Source organism: Cyanistes caeruleus, chromosome 12 (genome assembly GCF_971803275.1).
Source record: "Cyanistes caeruleus chromosome 12, bCyaCae1.hap1.1, whole genome shotgun sequence".
Lineage (NCBI taxonomy): Eukaryota > Metazoa > Chordata > Aves > Passeriformes > Paridae > Cyanistes > Cyanistes caeruleus.
In genome coordinates, this window is record NC_141712.1 from 9356962 (window position 1) to 9375200 (window position 18239).

The 18239-nt window shown below is 43.5% G+C and overlaps 1 protein-coding gene across 10 annotated transcripts in view; it reads right to left on the minus strand.

The window, feature by feature from the left end:
* Positions 1-18239, minus strand: part of ZNF423 (zinc finger protein 423) — a 267337-nt gene that overhangs the window by 118433 nt on the left and 130665 nt on the right. The window contains exons 1-3 of one of the 10 annotated variants that reach the window (XM_086848264.1): positions 16608-16715; positions 15976-15998; positions 14837-14909 (exon numbers count right to left, since the gene is read on the minus strand). The exons of 6 other annotated variants lie outside the window; for them this stretch is intronic. The gene's annotated coding sequence lies outside the window, so the exon portion shown is untranslated. Of the gene's footprint in view, positions 1-13589; positions 13752-14836; positions 14910-15975; positions 15999-16077; positions 16326-16607; positions 16716-18239 lie in introns of those variants that run through there. 3 more of the 10 variants (XM_086848262.1, XM_086848265.1, XM_086848263.1) reach the window with 3 other exon arrangements.

Here is an 18239-nt window from a genome sequence, read left to right on the forward strand (position 1 = left end):
GAGGCAGCTCCATACTCTCTGTTCATGAGAACATACCCTGTCTCTCCATAGGGAATATTTATTATGATGGGCCATAATCCACTTAACATCTTCTGACAAAGTCTATCAGTCTTTAACAACTTTGATTCCAGAAGTTCAGTGGTAACAGGGAGGAAAATTCATAGAGAGAAAGCAACTTCCACAGATATTCCCCTTTATGAACCTGCACACCCTGTGTTAGCAGACAGGATCATCGCTTATTTGTACCTATCAGCTTTGATGTTAATTGCAACCCACTTGACACTTCTGTTGAAAGGCAGTATTACCAACAAGAAATCTGTTAAATATTCAACAAAATCTAAATTAAATAATTCTATTCATCTTGAGGTCACCATCCCTAAAACTGTTTCAAAATATTTGTGTCTTAAAGAGATAGGGAGGGGGATGAGGGAATCCTGCTTCTTAGACTAAAATGACTGAATCACTGCATTAATGAACACAACTTTTTTATTTTTCAAGTTCAGTGAAAGAATGCCATCTATGCAAAATTTTGATCCCACATTACAAAATAATTACATGATAATTACATGAGCATTAAGATGTCTACCCCCCGAGTAAAGCCACTGCACCCAACCGCTAACTAAGGCAGGCCTGGAATGTTTCAGCTTATTAAGGAGAAATCCAGCATTGAGCAAAACCTCCAGCTGAAGCAGATTTCCACTCTTTTACTCCTCTGATTTCTAATTAATAATTAAAACATGTTCCTTTCTTTGGAAACCCAATTAGACTTGCGCATCAGCCTGAAAACAAACTTTTTTTAGTAGCTAAGCTACTTCTCATGGTTTAATGGGGTGGCAGGAGTGTTTTCTACATAGCTCCACTGACACAATTCATTTATTTCTTTCCATTCTACAATGGATATTGTAATCCATCCCCAACAATATAAACATTACATTTGCACAGCTAATTAGGATGTTGGCAGTATGAATTAGTGACCCTCTGATTTCTTCCAGTCAGGGCCGCCCCTGCTGCCTGCACTACTTAGGATTCACAATTAGGCAATTATATTTTCAGCATCTTTTTTTCCTCTCTAATGTTACCTCTTTCCTCACATTCAATACGACCATATGCACCAAATCAAGAGTTGTGTTGTTTATTTTGGGGTGGGAAGCAGGGGAAGGAAGGGAGGGAGAGACACAAAGTGTCACACAAAGGATTCTTTGCTCTTTCAACCTCTGCTAACTCAACATCAGAGAATGGTAAGACTGCAAATTATCTCCATAAATGTTTTAAAGAAGTGATTATGCAGAGTGGGTAGGAGATATATTCTGACTGGGAATAAAGCAAAAGGAAAGAGGGACAAAATAAATAAATCCTGATCTCTGGGTGCAGTGGGCTGGTACTGAACCTCTGTGCAGGGCTGCCGTCACTGAGCTGTCCCCAGCCACAGGATGATGACAAATTGGAGAGAATTCAGTAGAAGGCAATAGAAGTGATTAATGAGCTGGATGGACTGATTTATGAGGAAAGGTTAAAAGGTCTGATTATATGTATCTTTGTTAAAGAACAGCTAAGGAAGGTGCAGGAACTGCTTCCAAGGGGTTCATGTACGGTAAACACCATCACTGCATTCCACTGAGCATTTGGGGAGGGCAGAAGAGAAGAAAGAACAATTTTTTGTAAGACACTGGGAAAATATCTGCAATAAATGTTAGAAAAGAGCTGTTTCCACCAGGAAGGACTAGAAACCTCACCATTTGAGAGCTGTAATGGACGAAGCACTAAGAAAATACACTGCAGGGGATAATGTCTGTTTTAATGTTGATGCTTGTTTAACTCACTGACTAATGTACACTGTGGAGACATAGCATCTTTATTAAAGCACAGACTATATCTTCGAGTCCTCTGCTGTGAAAAGTTCTCCATTAAAATCACTTATTACTAGAGGCACTGGAAATATTTTGGGCCAAGTATGTGCCACTCCAAATCAGCTCCCAATCCACAGCTGAGGAATCCAGAGGATCCAAGAGTACCAGTGAGGGCAAATTAAATCTTTCAGTTCTCAAATATTAACCCAGCATTTTCTAAGTTCTGTAAGCCAAATAAACAAAACCCACCATCCCCCAACCTAGACGACTTTGCAGAATAAAACTTTTCTTCTTTAAATATGGAATCATTTTATGTCCTAGAAAATCAAGTGTTTAAGAACAAATTAACCTTGGTATTTGTGTGACTGAAGAACAAAAATAAATCAGGATACTAAAGTGTTAGGAGTAATGAACCCAATACTCTTACTTATACCCAAGTAAATTAGAAATACTGCCATTGAATTAAGCCAATGGAAATATATTGAAGTAGAAACTGGTATAAATTAGCAGAAGACCAAGCCAAACATAACCAGAGTAACACATTTCCAGGCCACGTGCAGAGCTCAAACCAGGAAAAATAATTTACAGTCAGCTCATCTAGACAGGAAGCAATGATGGCAGGCACAGAGGCTCCATGGCTGCTGTAGCACGAGCAAGCAAAGCTGGAAAATCCACACGCTGCTGGCCCTCCCCACAAATCGCAACAGAAACCAGCCCAGACTGTAGCACTATTAGCAAATCATAGTTTGAAGAGTAATTCCACCTCCAATTGCGCACTGCCACTATTCACAAATATAGTTATACATATTGCCTGTAGAGACGTGAAACATTTCAACTTCTACAGCGGCCTGTCCATCATCTTTCCCATGCACAAGGCTACACACAGCCTCAAGCCAGCACAGCTGGACCTCCAGGTGCCAGATTAGGAGAAACCTAAAAGATTTTTTATCCAAGAAAAATACAACACTCCTTCCCCCACTCCCTGCTCATGTGCATGGGTGAGAACTAAGCAGGCTTGAGGGGCTTTATTTATTCCCTGCTACAAAACCATTAAGCTCTACTGTACAGATCTGAGTCTGCCAAATTCTGTCACTTCATGCTTTGGATGTAAATTATAAAAAGAGACCAGGGAAAAAATACAGTAGAAAACAGATGCTCTGGATTACAATGCTGGGTTGGTTTTTTTTTAATCTAAGCTACCATCTCCTTTATAGTTTCATTTATTTATTTGGTAAGCAGAGGAACATGGGACGTTCACTGCCATAAAAGGGAAGACAATGGCTTTCCCAACCTTTGACAATTAAATTCATTTCCTTCCTTGATGATGAGACAAAACCCCTTCCCTTTGACAAACTAGACTCCCCTGCTAGACAAGGAGCAGCACACAGCAGTCAGTAACTGGGAGCTGATACGGAGTGGCACATACGTCAGCAGCACTGTCTGGAGGCTCCACTGAATGTTCTGTTAGCATTCCCTTCTCATTAGAAAGGTAAGAATCTCCATAGCTTTGTGCCTCAGTTTCCCCATCCGTGAAATAAGAAACACAATACTGAACTGCTTTGCAAAGTTTGTTTAAAACGTTCCCGTGAAATGAACCAGCCTCAACAAACAAGTAACTCAAATTGAGCTTTAAATTGATACCCCTAATGCTTAACTGAACTTAGAGTTCAGCTTCTCAATTGACACTACTAAAAACATTTACACAAAAGCTTCACACATCCATGAAACTGAGCCCTCTTGTGTAGTTTACAGTACATTGAATCTCTATACATCAGCACAAGTTTTGTGGCTCTTAGGACAGTCTGCGGAAAGCACCGAGAGCAGAAACCCTGATAAAATCTGAAACTAAAACCTCAGCCCTACTGCAACTACCAACTCACAATATCTACATATTATGGCATTGTTGACTTGTCTTGAACTGACCAAAGTTTGTAGTTCAGAAAAGAAGGTGAAAAGTACTGAGAGTCTCTCATGAAACTTTTGAATGTCATTTGAATTTGAGATTTGTTATTTTCAGCTTTAACTAGTCACTGGGTCTGTTACTAGTTCATCACAGCAGAAACTCAGTGATGCATTACTAAATTCAAATCAGTTTCTCTTTTATCAAGGCTGCAGCCATGCTGCCTTGTTCACCCAGCTTGCCAGAACAGGCCAGTCTAGTCACAAAAATCTTAGTCCCAGAAAGAGTTAAAAAAATCTTTAAATCTGCCTTTGGTTCTTATTTTATTTGCTTATTTCCAGAGCATTTCCAAATTGTATTAGTTTAACAGACTAGTATATCTAAATCTTTTTAGCCACATGTATCACTCAACAGCATGATTTTATTACAATGGATATGTTATTAAAGCTTAACCTTGCACTCAGTCACTAATCAAAAACAATTCAAGAAAGCAAATCAAATGTTCCAACTTAACTAAAATCTCCTCCCTTTAAGCAACAAATAAAGCACGGCTGGCTTGCAGGGAAACTTCCATGTATCAGCATACCCACAGCTCACTCAAATCAGGCACGTTTCTTAAGTCTAAATTTAGCTGCTTGCATTTCTTCAGAACTTTAATTCCTGAATATTGTGTTGAACCTACTGAGACTGTTGAAGTGCCAGATCTTAAGGCTGCAGTCATATTGAGATTCCTTTATGGCAAATGTAAGAAGCAAAGTTGCTGTAGCACACAGGCGAGCAGTTGGGAACAAACACACCAGCAAAAGGATCAGGCATTCAGAAGCCGAGATTCATCTTCCAGTCATGCTGGCAATGCTGAATCTCACCTATGTGCCAGTGAGGAGTACGTTAAGCTACTTAACCAGTGGAAGAGAAAATGACTGTACATACATATAGGAAGGTTGATTTCACGGAGACACCTCTTAGGTTTTCAAATCCCTCCTTCACTGGAAGCAGAATCAATCAACGAGCGCTCATTTTTGGACAGGATGAGACCATGCCTTCACTTGGAAAACAGGAGCTCCTAAAACTCTGCCATGCCAGCGAGATGCCCCAGCAGCAGGGACACCTGTGTCCTCTCCGTGCTGGAATAGGCTGCTGAGTTACAGCAGGTAGACAGGTTTCACCCATGGATAACCAATCCCCATCGCCCTGGAAAGACAAGCTCGGTGCAGGCGCTGCCGGCTTTCAACACTTCTTGTGACAGAAGACGGAGCAACTTCTGTTTTGCAAGAGCAAGTTTAAAATTTATATTATAACACTGAATCCACCAAAGCTGCCAAGAGACATTGAACTCATGGGATCTGTGAAAGTTTTTCACACCTGTGTTTTTCTCCTGTGCCTAATATTATGGGAGGCATTTTGGAGGATTTTACAATGCAAGTTTCAATGAGACACTTACAGTCTCCCTCAGGCAAATTGTCACAGCTGCAGAGGTCTGCTACCCAGCTGCCAATCAAGGCAGGCAGGGAGTATGTGCAGTGAAATCACAAAAAAGGCAGGCTTCATTAGACTGCTGAAACCTAACTAGAGGCTATCTGGGCGTGCTTGAGCCCTTAAAACAAGGTTGCTTTAGAAAGAGGGATTTTTTTTTTTCCTTTCCAAGTGAAGAAAGGGCCCTAGTACTCATTGAGGAATGTATTGGTGCCAACTTTCCCCTTTGCAATTTCACTGTTTGTTTTCTGTGTCTAAAAAAAGACATTACATCGCCCTAAAAGCTTCTATTATTAGATTAGCTGATATAGCTGGAAAAAGTGGACAAGATTACAGGTTCCATATCCCTTTGCCAGGTCTCAGACACGTGTCGACTTTTTCCAACTCTAGAAGCTGCTCCAGTGAAATATTATTCTCTTCTACATCCTTTCCTTCCCCTATTTCCTTAAAGCACCCCAGCTACAAAACCACTGGTACTAAAGACCAACTGTACTGGAAGAACTAGAAGAGAATTCTTCCTTCTTCATGTCTAACAAATATTCTAAGGGAACCAAACGCATTTAATAAAAATAAAATAAAAAATAAAAAAAAAAAGCTCTGCAGACAAGGACAAACACACAGAAGTTCAGCCCAAATAATGTTCAAGTGGGAAATTAATTTAAAAGCACATGGAAATAAGTGGCATATTGTAAGCCATTTAACAAAGTTAATTATAGGTATTCACTACATGTGGTCTTGGCCCCTATTCAGCAAACTATTTAAGCATGTGCCCAGGTTTAAGCAAGTGCAGGCTGAAAAGCCTACGTGTCCCATCACGTGCTCAAGTTGGGCATCTGCTGAATTACTTTGCTGATCCAGGACCATAACATATAAAAATTGCCCTGAAAGTTATCTAATAAACAGCTGTTATTTTAAGAACTACACAAACATAACACACATTTTATGTCCCTAGAAGTGCAGGTGTCATGAAGGTATAAATCCATATCTAAATTTGTTTCAGACACAAAGCTACTTATGCATATATATTTTGTGAATGAAAAGAAAAAGGCAGGCTTTAAACTAAAACATAATCAGACTCATCAAGCCGCCTCTGTCCATTACCACACTTAGTCTTTGTTATCCTCACTGCTTCTTTGTTATTTCTTATTTTCAATTTGCTATATTATGCCTCCAATTAATTCTACAGGAAAACGTTGGGATTTTATTTTTAATTTATGCCCATTCAGGTCTTCTTCTGAACACGAAAAACAGTGATATGCTGTTGAAACATAAACATTTAAGTGGCTTAGCAGCAGACCTATAGTTTTCCAAATTTCCAGAAAGTCGCAGATCCTACTAAAATAAAAGGCACTGAGGAAAGCTGAGCTCCCCCCTCCAGGGCGCGGGTGCCTCAAGACCCGAAGTAGGAAAATTCTGGACTCCCTATTTACAATTACAGCTGCATTTCCCGAGCGGATTGTGCTGTGACGGCTGAACCCTGCAGATGTCACCGGGCCGGCTCGGGCAGGGTGCAGCAGCAGCAGCAGCAGAGCCTTTGTTGTGGGGCCCGGAGGGAGGAGGTGCCGCCGAGGCAGATGGGGACCGCGGTAATGCCGAGCTCCCCGGGGACACCGGGCAGGGCTCCGCCAGCACCACCTGCCCCGCTGGGGCTGCTGCGGGGCACACGAGGGCTCCCCACCGCAGGGCCACGGGGCCACTGTGCTGCTCTCCATGCCTGTGCCACCCCCCAAAGCACGGCACGGCAGAGCCCTGTGTGCCACCCCCCAAAGCATGGCACAGCAGAGCCCTGTGTGCCACCCCCCAAAGCATGGCACGGCAAGATCCTGTGTGCCACCCCCCAAAGCACGGCATGGCAGAGCCCTGTGTGCCACCCCCCAAAGCATGGCACAGCAGAGCCCTGTGTGCCACCCCCCAAAGCATGGCACGGCACAGCCCTGTGTGCCACCCCCCAAAGCATGGCACGGCAAGATCCTGTGTGCCACCCCCCAAAGCACGGCACAGCAGAGCCCTGTGTGCCACCCCCCAAAGCATGGCACGGCACAGCCCTGTGTGCCACCCCCCAAAGCATGGCACGGCAAGATCCTGTGTGCCACCCCCCAAAGCACGGCACAGCAGAGCCCTGTGTGCCACCCCCCAAAGCATGGCACGGCACAGCCCTGTGTGCCACCCCCCAAAGCATGGCACGGCACAGCCCTGTGTGCCACCCCCCAAAGCATGGCACGGTGGTGGCACAGCCTGGTGCGCAGTGTCCCCACAGCTGGCTGGCAGAGGGGCTCCTGCACATGCCACTTCTGATGGTGCTCCAGCCCCAGTGCCACCCACCCTGGCTGGAGTGCAACTACTTGGTTTGTGCATCCCGTGAGGAAGAGGCAGCACACAGAGACACACTGGGCTTCTGTGATTTCAAGACAACGTTAAGAAGCTCCAGCCCTTCTCTCCTGCTAATGTTACTAATAACATCCATATTGTCATCTATCTCACCTGAGCTAACAGTTCATAAACTGCCACCTGCAGCTTGTCCCTTATAGTTTATTAACATACACTAATAAACAGTATGCTTCACTCCCACTGTGCTGCCAAGTGAAGCCAGTCAGAATAACTGCATTAGCTTTACTGTTCTTTCTCAGCACATTTTCCCCACATGGGAACAATTAGGAAAAACTCCCTCCAGATTATATTTTGAGATCCATCATATTTGCAGGAAAATAGTAATAATAATAATCTTTTTCACAAACACATCTGTAAGCATCTACAGAAAATTAACCTGACTAACATTACCAAAAGTCATAGGCTCTTAACCTCCTCAGCAGTTTCCCTGCATGGAAAGGGTTAATGCTCCCCAGGCTCTGACTTACACCTATTATGCTCAAGTTTAAAAATAAGATGTGAAAGATGCATTATATAAGGCCAGTACTGCTATCCTGCCCATCTCCTATTTTGGAATTAAAGATCATCATTGCTCACATCAAAGGGGCTGGGTGAGAATAAAAGAAAAGACAGGAACAATGAAAATAGCTACCCGACACGAACCAGATCAAAGGACCAGGCACAGAAAATGAAGAGCTAGGGGGTCCTTTAATTACTGTCCACATCCTCCAAGTCATGTGGTGAGAAAGAAGGGAAAAAAGTTTTGAAGGCCACTGGGTTTTGTCTTGCTGTGGCTCCTGTTTCCACAGTCTGTGCCAGTTCCCTACAAACTGCTCTGCTTTTTCATTTTTTTAAATTTTTTTCTTCATTTTATTAAAGTCAAATAGGACTCCTGGACTCCAAAACTCCTCCCTTATGCCAGGAGGAGGAGAGGGAAGGAGGGGTAAGAGGGGCAGTAGTAGAGATAGTCTGTAGCAATGGCCTGAAACAATTTCAGGAGGACTGCTCCAGGCAGCGCCCGGGGAGCTGCTTTGGGAAGGAGAGCTCTGGCTACCTGAGGCTAGTCTTTATTTGCAGGCCTCCCGGGTTGAGAAAACTTCAAATTCACATAGGGCACTGCTCCATGGGGCAGCAGATCAAACCTGGCTACTAGCTGTTTGAGCTCAGCAGCAGAAAAAAGGATTGCTCTGGGACTGCGCATAAGTAGAAGCATGATTAAACTTCAAACATTCATTCCCCCCCCCCTTTTTTTTTATACACAGCAGACAGTTATGGCTAATATTTCAATATGGACTTTAAAAATATGCTGCAAATAACTTACTCCAGCCTGCTGGCTACAGGCTTAAAAATAATAAAAATTTAAACTAGCTGTATTATTGCAATGAAGTCAAATGTTCAGATTTACCTTTCATGAACTATTAAAGTAATGTCAAGTTATTTAAAATGATCTCTTTTTATTTAACTCAGTCCTCAAGATTAAAATTCAGATATTTGACCATTGACTGTAGTAACACATCATACCATTTACTTCTATTCATTATACTTCAAATGTGGTGCATTTCTCTCTAATTACTCCTGACTTACGTTTCATGGAATCACAGAATAGCCAGGGTTGGAAGAGACCTCTGGAGATCATCTAATCCAACCCCTGAATGTTTATTTTTAAAAAGGCAGAATAAAACATGTCATAAGGAAGTAATAGAACAGGGATTCAAAAATTGATGGGGAAAAAGCTGACCAAACTTTCTAGGAATAACAGTACTTTGCAAGCTTAAAAATAGTCTGGAAAAGAAAAGCTCTGGGATGTTCCCAAGAAATTGTGTTTGCTAATATAGATGCTAGCAGTGGACACAGACAGAAGTCACTGAAGAGGAAAATGCATTTCTGTCTCAGGTCAGTTTGTTTGGGTTTATGTTGTATGCCAAGCTAGGGCATGAAAAGCATTCAAACAGAATTTTATAGACTTTGAAGAAGGAAGCTCATGTCACCAAGACAACATCTAGAAAAGGGGAACACAGGATACAAAGACATACTTCTTCCCATCCTATTACAGCTTGGAAACTCCTTAGACAAGCAGCAAGGATGATCTTTTAAGAAGCGATTTAGCCTCCAAACTCCAATGAGTGCCAAGTTACTTCATCTTTCTGATGAAAGTTCCCTCCATCACTTCCTGCTCTTGGACACCAACATGCAGTGAGCAGCCATTCTCGAGAGGCCAGCTGAGGACTAAATTAAGCAGATATAGACTACAAAGCCGCTTTCCAAAGTGGGCATCATGCCTAGGCTCTACATCTAAGCAGTATGCTAGGAACGTGTACCAAGTTCCAGTTAGCTGTCTTGCAAACATCCGTGTTGGGAACCTTGCCCAAACAAGCCTTCAAAGCTACGGTGGCTCTGGTGGGATCAGCATGGGAGCGCTGGGACTGGGACATTTGCCTCCTTGTTACAGGTCTCAAAGTATCACATTATCCATTTAGATAGTCTTTTGATTGAGAGAGCTTCCCTTTTGAGCTTAGCCCCAAATGCCAAGAACAGATGAGATGGTTTAAGAAATTCTCCAGGTAAAACATGAAAAGGATGCTTAAGATCCAGCTTCTGACGAATAGCTGCACTCAGGGAGCCACAAGGGCTAGGGAAATAAACATGGTCAATTAAATGAACTGATTGAAAAGAAATCAGAGCTCCCTCTGGGGAAAATCTGAGATGTGGTCATATAGCCACTGCAATCTTTTTGGAAGGTGGTAAATGGGGCAAAAGCTGGAAAGAACTGGAGTGCCATACTTATTTGGCAAAAGGTGGTTGCCATAAGGAAGGGAATAATATTTAAAGGAAATAAAATACAAAGAAAAATCCATGATGGGTTCAAAAGGAGACTCAACCAGCTCACTCAAAGCCTCTTGAAACCTCAGCACTGAGTAGAGAATTCTAATGGGAAAATACAGTAAAGGCTCTTCAGCAAACGTTCTGTCCTTTCTATAGACTGTCCCACAAAATGCACTGGTAGATGCTGAGAAATCTTCCAAAACACTCCAAGATGAATTAACATGAAAGAATTAATTGGAATGCAAACTAAAAAGGATGGTGCAGAATAAGACTCATTTTCTGCATCTCATTAGAAAAATAGTTACATGCTCATTCGTGGGAGGGAATAATTTACTAACAGGTCAGCTATTTTTGATGCATTTGTTCAGAGAACCTCAGGAGACAGTGGGATCACCAACAGGACCACCAGAAGTTAAAGACCTGCATGGAGAGCTACCTCCTCTTTGTGTCTTGCCTTTGCACCTTTGAGAGTCCAGCGCTGGGGCTGCCCAAGTCATGGTGTGCATTGTCTGAGCCCTGAGCTCAAGCTCAGACATAACTGGAGCAGGCTGAGCACACATTTTCGCCCAGATAAGTAGTCTGGAAATACCATAAATGTGAATGCAGGCTGTTGAGACAATGCCAGCATATCTGAAAATCAGAGTAATGAGCTCAAGCTGCCGTCACTCGGAGCATGTGTGCCTTTTCCTGTCTCACTTTCTGGAAACCCATGGGTATTCCTGCAAAGGCAGGAACATCCTGACTCTAACCCAAGAGAAGGGCATCTTGTAAAGCTAATTGAGTTATTTACCCAGGAATTCAAGCAATACTTGCTGCTAGGATAGTGGAATTCTTATTTTGCCTGTGGAAGCCAATCACCTGGTTGTCATCGAACTTCGCGAGAACAGAGCAACTCATTGAGCCTTTTCAACCTGCACCAGAAACAAAACTCAAACTTCACATTTTCTTTTTCCTCTGAAGGTTCGATCACAGAGTAATTTAGTTTGGAAAGGACCTCTATATAAACTGTTTTTCAAAGTCTTTGGTTTTTTTGCTACTAGAAGAAAGTCACCTCTCCTTTTCAATATTTTTTTTTTTTTTTGAGGATATTTTATGAAAAAAAAATTCTCTAATAGGCTAGCTACTGGAAGCCCATCTCACAGGGCAAAGACACTACCTGACCATAATTCCTAGAAGAAGGACATTTGCTTCCCATGTCTATTTCTATGACAATGTCTCAGGAAAATCATGAGACAGCCATCAATGTTGGAAAAGAACGCAGATCTGCCTGGCAAAAAGCATAGGAAAATAAAATCGAGTAGATGCATTTCTTCCTTTTACTAAATTTTGGACTTTTTTAAGAGTGGAAGACATTATCTTCTGCTGAAGTTGTTCACTTCATCTTACACTTCCCACCTCTTCTTCTGAGTCAACGATCTTAGCCTGTGTGTTTCATTTGTTGTTACTGCTTCCAGATCTACTCTACCTTTTACCAGTCTATTTCCATACTTCTTTTCCTGTGCTTTTTTGACATTTTGACATCTTCCTCTTGGCAGTTCCCACCCTGACTCATATCCTCTGCCCCCATTTCCAGTTCTGTTACTCTAACCTTCCTCTGGGACACAATCCATCAGCTTCCCCAGTTTCAAGACCTTGCTTACCCTCTTTCTATCCTTTCTACATCTCTGTCATCTCCATGGTCAGAGCACACAAGTCCATCCCTTCCTGAAGTCATTCACTTTCCTTGCCAACTGCTTTGTCTACCAGCTCTGTGAACCCAAGACCAGGGACAATGGGGCGGGGCTATAAAAGCAATATAAAAGAGACCATCAATACATGGCAATGGAGAGACTGCTACCCACATAATGAAGATCTGGAAAAAAGCCCAAAATCTGTCAAAAAAAAACAAACAAAAAACAAACAAACAAAAAAAAACCTAGGAGAATTTAATGCACATTCAAAGATTAGGAGAAAAAGTCAAAGACCATGTGCTTCAGAAAGGCACTATGGCTCAGCTACCACTCCTTAAACCTGGCATTACCAGAGCTGAAAGAACAATTTCACAGGTCTCCTGCACACTTGCATACAACTAAAAGACAAAGCAGAACTCTTATGCTCCTTTAATGCCTATTCACGCTGCTCTAGTGCTTATGTTCACATGGCTGTCTCAACATAAAGTAACTGATGCCTTACTTACTTGCCTACTTGTCCTGTATGATATACATACTCATACTGATCATTTTTGTGCAACAAATTTTCTCAAAACCTTTAAGTTTTTCAATTCTAAAGCTATTCAAAGATTCATGTGAGATTCCTAACGCAACCATAAACCTGACAAAATCTGCTGCCAATCTGATAATTTCTCTTTGAGTTTAACTTGGATATATTCCTGCATGCTTCCACAGAATGAACTTAACCTGGTGAATTTCCTCCTTATTCTCCAGGGCAGGTGTAGTGTTCTGGCTGTGAGACTTGAGCGAAGTTCTGTGTATTATATGGCAAGAACAACCCCATTGTTAGAGCAGTCACCTGAAAGCCATACCTAATGGCTAATACCTTAGCTACATTTTGGTAATAGGTGTAACACCCTGGAATGGAAAAAGACCTGGGCTGCAAGGCCACATTGGCCTGTACAAATGTAAGAAAAAGCAAATGCTCCAGGAAAAGCTTTCTGTTGCTTCACTCACAAATTTCCCAAGTTCTTAATAAAGTGAAAGAAATAATTTTGGTGTTGCTTCCCTCTCCATTCTTCCCTTTTCTGCTCCCCTCCATGCTAATATTTCCTCTCTTGTTGCCACCTCCCAAGCAGCTGCTACCATTACTACTCTCCTACCTTCACTGCTTTGAGAATTCACTCAGCTTTTCTTCTAGTGCATCCACTGTACATTTAAAAGACAGGATGTGGCAAAACAAGCATAGAAGTCTGTTGCCCAGACTATTGAGGAGGTATCTTTAAGGCATCTTTAAGGTATCTTAAAAAATAATACCCTGGTATTTTTGGGTTGTCCCACAGCTCCTTTGCTCCCAGAGGTGCTGGCCCCGCTGTGTCCCCAACACAGTGCCAGCCACCTGCTTCCCCCCACTGCCACCACCAAACCCTGCCTCACCTCGCCTCCCCTTCACCCACCGTGCCTGCCCGCTGCAGCCCCTGGCCCCTCTGCACCCCACAGACACGAGTGGGGCAGGAGAACAGGTCCCACCTCAGCATGGGGAGTGCAGCGTGTCCGTCCTGCAGCGGCAGCTCTGCTGTGCCTGCGCCTCACGCAGCCGGCACCTGCACTGGGGGTGACACGAACAGGAAAACCTACAGCCACCAGTGCGCCTCGGCCTGGGACAGCACAGCCAGCCGTGCTCTTTGTTTCGGTTTTCAGTTAAAACCTGCCCCCTTTTAACTTCAGGAGGTGGCTCATGAGAGGCCAGCTCCTCCAGCTGCCTGTGACTGCCTCACACCCCAAAACCCAGCATTGCATCTTAGCACAGGGGTAATTTTTTTAATCTTTCCAGCAGAAGCTGGTTTTGTTTTTTTCCCCATGCCCCTCCCAGGCAGGGCTGGTGGCTCAGCTCAGAGAGTGCTCAATGCCAGCACAGCCTGGCAGCAGCTCCGCTGGCAGCAGTGTGCCTTAGCATAGAGGAGCACAGAGGTGGGCAGATGCTGAGTGGGTGCACCTTATCTCCATTAATTCTATTCACTTTTATCTATCCAAATGACCTCACAGTACTTTTCCTTTGGCACTTGTTTTCCACATTGCTGTCAGCACTTCTGAGACCAACAGGCTGAGCACACTGGCCAGGCTAGGAGGAGGGTAAAAGGGGTGCTACAAAGCACTCCTCTAGCCTAAAAACACTGACTGCCTAGGAGCAGTTCACCAGCTGTGTTTAAGGTGGAGAAGGACAGTGTCACCTGCCAGTCATACCACTGTGGCTAAAGAGACAAGACCACATTACAGTTGTGGGTTTAATTATACTGGAACCTGAAACATCAAAGAGAGGAGGTCAGCAACAGTAACCCAGTAGGCTCTCAAGCCTATAAGAAAAAAGGAAAAAAAGCCTTTTTCCACACAAGGAATCTCTAATTTGAGCCATGTCCCTGCCAAAGTTGATCAGCAATGGTTGTGTTGGCATTAGGCCAAAGTTTTTACATGGTTCCTTCAAGAAAGTCATCTTTCTTCACAGCTGACTTGTCCCTTTCATAACCAATGGTCATGACAAGGCAGATTACCAGCTCTTTCAGCAGAGGAGACCTATTAGTCTGTTTGATAGGATATCAGGATACCCTGCTCCTACCCAAAGAGACAGCAAATGTTCCACCCTTTCACTAGTTGGGAAGAAATACCATAAATCCAGCCCACACATAAAGAAATCTTCTGTTGCTATTCTGAGGAAAACATGACAGAGCTCTAGTGAAAATCACAACTTCTTTATGATTACAAAAACCACAGTGTCTTACCTCAACAAGGCCCATTCATTTTGCTAGCACATCCATACATACACTTGTTCCAGGATGGGATCCAACAAAATCACTGCAAAAGTGGGATGGTTAATTTTTATTTCCCAGGTTAGGGCTGGGGTTGTTTTTTTTTCCTAGCCAACGTTTGATCTCTCTGGCACTACAATACTGCTTGCCTGCCCACCCTACACAGTGCCTATATGGGAAGAAGAATACACTGCTAGAGCTTGCAAGGTTCATTTAAGATACACAATACGCTAATACAGTCTGTTAAGTCTTAGAGAGTGATTTTTAAAACAAGCAAAGAAATGTCTTCCACTAAAGAAAGAAAACTCTAATGTGTGAAAAAATGCCAGTTTAGGTCTGCGGTGTCATGGTCCACAGGGGAGGCTTTTCCATCCTCAATACTAATTATGTGCTGGGCAAGATACAGCACTATACGTTAAGCACTACATCTGATCAAGCCAAAGACTTTTTTAAATGGTTTACTAGCTATTAGGTATCCTGCACTCTACACACTGTGCTGACATAAGATTTTACTGCTTGTAGATGCGACTGCCAAAGACTAAAAGGTTTGATTTACTCAAAGTACACAAACTATACTACTACTCCTGAACGCTTTACTGGGGGGAATCCCCTTAAAGGAGAAGAAAAATTTCTGGCCGGCAAGTTGCCAGTGAAAAAGATCCAAACTGGCTAAACTAAACCTGCAAGGCAACTGATACAAAAACACGAGTGGCATCAATCTCTGTCCTCCTCTACATCTATCTTGAGCTGAAGGGTATGGGGCTGTGGTTGGGAGCAGGAAAGAAAGAAGGACTGCAGAAATGCCCAACGTGTGGACACTGCACAACTCAGTCCCCTGACAATCCCTTTCTCTGGTGCCTATCTGTTGGCTTTGTGGGCAAAATTGGCTGCTGATCGCTGGTAGCCAGCAAGCACACAGCCTGGTGACCTGAAAAAGCCATTGATTGTCCCTGTCCTTAAGAGCACGCTCTGCTGAGCTTGGAGCCGTGTGCTCGTAACTTTAAGGGGGTGCGCTTTATTTAGCTGCGCCTTTTCTTGGCCTGAATTTCCCCCAAAAAGCTGAAGAGGGCATGTGCTTATTATCTTTTAGTGCAGCATGTGCTCGGTGCAACCTGAGCTCTTCGGATACTCCGGTCTGAAAATTAGAAAAAAAAAAATTAATTGCGAGGGAAAAAAAAACAAGGCTGCTCTGCGACTTTGATTCAATCAATTACCATTATCTTCCAGCGCAGCCCTCCCCGCCGCCCCCGGACCAGTTGTGTTTAACTTTCTTTGCCAGGCGCGGCCCCGCAGCGCGCTGGCGGAGCGGCGCTGCCGGCTGGCTGCCGCACGGGGCTCTTATCAGCCGCTCCCAGTCAGCGCCGGCCCCGCACAGCTGGCAGGGACCCCCCGGTCCCCCGTTATCTGCCAGCGCAGCCCTCGGCCGGGCGGGGAGGGGCCCGCGGCCGCCCCGGCCTCCCCCCGGCCCGGCCGGGCTCTGCCGCCGGCCGCCCCGCTCCCGCCGAGCCTCCTCCGGCGAGCCCGAACCGTCTGAAGAGAGGCAGGAACAAAACCGCAAATTTAGATTAATAAAGCATTTGTTGATTCTACAGAAACTTAGCAGGCCCCTAAGAAATCCACCAGAGACCTGTGCAGCTCCAGTAATTTTCTGTTATATTATCTTTCTTGTAAAATACTTCCCCAGACAGAGCCCCCAAAGGGGCTCAAATATCACTGTGACTAACCGAAATCAATGTGCACTCACCTATTGACATTTTTACATAGTTTTTGGATTTAGTATCCGGCCCAAAACACAATCAAATCTTCTGCCAAGGAAATAACAGGCACTTAGCTAGTCAGCTATTAGTGTTACAAAGGAAAAAATGTGGGCACCCAAGGGAGATGGGAGAGACGGCATTGACGTCAGGGGTAATTGGGTGTCTGAGAGAAATTGCCAACGGCTGGCCAAAACCCCCAGAGGCCCACACAAAGCCGAGCTGCAACTCTAATAAAGGAAAGTAAATTCTAGAAAGGGGCTTTGCTGCAAAGAAGCCTAGCAGGAACCAAAAATATCTCCCACATACACAAACACATACACACAAATAAAAAATACAAAATACGTTTAGGAGCTCTCTTTTGCACATCTGGTTTAGGCTAAAGTGCTTTCTACTTTTTTTTTTTTTTTGCAGGACCACATGGATTTTTATGTTGTACCGTATGTTCAACATCTATTTTTATAAACAGAATTCAAGGCTTTAAAGAAACTTATTTTTGATCATGTGGCTTTAAACTGCAATCTCTCTGGCACCCACTCTGGCACCATTAAAAACAGTTTGGTCTTTTCTTTAAAAATCCTTGAACTTCCAAGGAGAATGACAAGTACGGTGGAGCCATTGGAGGGCCACGGCTAAGGAGCTGTCCGACAGGTAAAACTGTATTTGCACGCCCAACACCTCTCCATCACCTGTACCCAGCTGTGTGTTTCAGTGACAAAACTCCCCACTCCCTCCTCCCCTCATGCAGGAAACCCGAGAGAAAAGATTTCAGACACCCTGGGCAGAGTTTAGGGAGGACATGAAAGCTGCAGCTTATTCCTTCATTCATCCAGATCCCTGTCATACCAATATAGACCCACTGTCCTCCTAACACTCCACCACAGATGAAGAATAAAGTGGATTTGGTCAGTTCTTACCAAGACCAATGTGTCTTCATCCCCCTTCTCCTCCCCCCAGACTTCTATTATATGCCTCACACAATAAGACTCAAACATCTCGTCACTAAGTGCATTGTAAAACTCAGATTGGTATTTTCCAGCATGATAGACTGCTTTGTATCTTCCACACTAAATGCAAAAACACTTTTTTAATAGGTGATTTAGAGTTTCAGCAAAGTTTCAAGAATAACAAGATGATCAAGAACATAATAGGTTCAAATCTGCTATTACACCTACCTGTGTCCACATCATAACTATCATCATCTGGAATCTACAGGGGTCCCTGTAAGCCCATCAAGCAACTGTTAACAATTTCACTTACAAGCTGCCCTCCACCCAGCCAAAGAGCAGAGGAGGCAGAATCAGGTTAGAAAGAGGCCGAGGTACAAACAAAATGGCCACACACAAAGCTCAAAGGGCTCCTTAAGCACCACAGCACCAAGGGCATAAAGAAGTCTTTAACAATACACATATAAAATAGAGCTAAGTTTGAAAAGATCAGAAGTGCTTGATCGTAAAATTGCATTGCAGAGAACAAAATGATTATTGCTCTCAGAGAAGGAAGAGGGCTATTAACACAAAGAAACTCTCTAAGAAATGTAAATACGAAAACCTACACAGAAAGCAGATGCAAACATAAAAATGTCCCAGACCTTGGGATGTAAAGGTGAAATTTCTTCATCT